The 2,500-nt window shown below is 62.6% G+C and overlaps 1 pseudogene; it reads right to left on the reverse strand.

Annotated features, from left to right (window-relative positions):
- LOC124415192 overlaps positions 1-2,500 on the reverse strand; it is a 7,635-nt pseudogene that overhangs the window by 2,059 nt on the left and 3,076 nt on the right.

The following is a 2,500-nucleotide window of genomic DNA, read 5'->3' on the forward strand; positions in this document are numbered from 1 at the left end:
GGAGGATTCCCTGAGCTCCTGTCGTCCACCGACTCGTGCAGTATCTGTGCCCACAGCTGCGGGCGTGCCTGGGCCGAGGAGTCGTCTCCCGTGAGCCCCGCTTTGCGCAGCGTGGCGTCGGGCCCAGCCAAGTTTTCGCTGGACCCTCTGACACGCGTGCGCAGCGCGAGCTGCGGGGAGACTGCTCTGGTCTAAACGGCCCAGGCGGCTGATGATCATGGCCGGGATAAGGGTTGTGAGGGACGGAACTCCGAGTCCGCCGTCTTTGGCTGAGGCGTGGAAGTAGCCAACCGCCGTGTCGCCGGGGAGCCTAAGCCAGACGCGGACAGCGCGTCTGACTTGCATGTCGAAGCCTTAAGCCGTCCTGCTGTCGTGTTTCCTAGGGCCAAAAGGTGGTAGACCCTAGGCAGCAGGAACAGCCGCAGCATGGTGATGCGTTGCTGCGGCTTGAGCGGGAGCCTTCGTGATGTTATCTAGCTCCGCTCCCAGCTCGGCCTCGACTGTTGTCAGCCCCCCGGAGCTGAACTCCCCGCCCAAGTACTTCCATCTCTCGAGCACGCCGGTTTGGGGAAGAATGCCGTCACCCAGTCGGAACTGTGGTTCGGTGACGCTTTGATTTTCTTCTCCTTACCGGCGGGCACCAGAGAAAGAGCTGCGCACTTGGACGGGTTGAGCTTCAGCCCCATGCTGGCTGCCGCCTCTTCAAACCCTAGCGAGTGCCCTCTGCATTCCCCACTTGGAGGAGGTGATGAGGGTCAGGTCATCCGCGAAGGCGAGACACGATATGCGCTCGCCCCTCGAGAATGAACCCGACCTCAGAGGGCACCGCCGCAATGATGGTAATTTGCGACGAGGTTGAAGAGGATCGGCGAGAGGGGGTCTCCCTGTCGAACTCCTCGCCGGACCGGTACCGGTGGGGACATCCTTCCTTCCGCTGCGAGCCTGGTGGTAGCGTCTCTGTACAGCTCGGCTACGTAGGCGACGAGGCCTCTAGGTAGACCGAGCTGCCCAACGATCGTGGCGAGTGCAATCGTGGCTAACGGTGTCAAACGCCTTAGCGACATCTAAGGTAGCCACGTGCAGCTCGCGACGCAGCGCGCGGGCCGTCCAAAGGATGGTGTCTAGGACGGGCCGTGTTCTCCGCTGTTCCGTCGGCGGAGATGAATGCGCGCTGCCGATCGTCGGTGAGATTCGCGGCTCTTAGGCGGATGGAGAGGATGCGGTGCAGTTGTCGCACCACTACCGAACCGATCGAAATCGGCCGGTAGTCCCCAGGATTCTCCGGTACCTTCATCTTCGGAATGAAGATGGTCCGGCTTTCGAGGAGCTGTCGAGAAACCCCCCCCTCAGCATGACGACGTTGTAGAGGAGCGCGCGGGTAGATGGTGATACCGCGCGCCACTGCCTCGCCGTAACCTTGTCCAGACCGGGGGACGACGACACGGGGACCATGATGGTTTTCGACCTCCTCTATGGAGATCGGGTCCCACGTGTATCGTAGCTCGGGTTTTTCAGGTAAGATCCCAGAGGGACCAGGGTACTCCTTGGACGGATGCCCAAGGAGTTGGCCCCAGTGGACAGCCAACTCGTCGAGCGAGTGGCTTAACTTACTGGGGCCTCCCTCTAGGATCTCCCGAGCTACGTGTCGTCTGTTGTTCTTCCATCCGGTCTGGACTCTGGCATATTCGCGGCGACGCAGTGTCCTCCTTGACGGTGGCTTTCCACGCCTCTGACGGACTCGGTTAGCGGTCGGCTCCCGGCGCCCAGCTGCAGCGGCTTCCGGGGGGAAGACTACTCTCAGCCATGTTAAGATGGCTGAGTCAGTATCCTCCCCCGCAGAGCATCATCAGCGATGTTCGCCAGATCGTTGGCGTGATGATGCTCCTCTTGCCGGGCCTTGGTCACCAAAACGTGAATGGCCCGGGCAAGGTCCTGCCCCCTGTTCGTCGGTGAAACCGGCGTCGGGGTGGGGGCAGGTGCCGCTGGGGTAGGTGTTGATACCCTAGCTGGGGTTCTGGGGCGGGTGAGGGCTCACGCGGCGATGGCAACGAGCGACTTCTGCGTCGGCGTGCTCTGGCAGGTGTCCCAGGGGGGTCCTGAGCCGCCTCGAGATCTCGTTGGGCGGCTGCGACGAGTAGGCGGTAGTCCGGCCGACGCCGGACCCCCTTGATCGCCTCCTGGGTCCTGCCAGGGACCAGGGCGAGGAGATGGAGATTCATGAATCTCACTCCTCGCCCGGCAGCCAACGCCTCCTCTCGTGCCATCAGGCCGCAGCTCCTCATCCCGCCATCTTAGTTTGGCGCCGGGAAGCTCGATTTCCGCGTTTGCTTCCGCTGGGTGTTTGATCCTGCGATGAACTGCGAGTCCTCGCTTGGTGGCGAAGTCCTGCTCGCAGTCCTCGCAGGCATACCGCTCGGGTGCTTGGGTGGGTTCTGGGTTCGGTTCAATCAAATGTGCTGGTGCGGGGTCGTCCACTAACCCCGCAGCCACCTCCGGGGGA

This window comes from Diprion similis, unplaced genomic scaffold (genome assembly GCF_021155765.1).
Source record: "Diprion similis isolate iyDipSimi1 unplaced genomic scaffold, iyDipSimi1.1 ptg000027l, whole genome shotgun sequence".
In the NCBI taxonomy this organism is placed as follows: domain Eukaryota; kingdom Metazoa; phylum Arthropoda; class Insecta; order Hymenoptera; family Diprionidae; genus Diprion; species Diprion similis.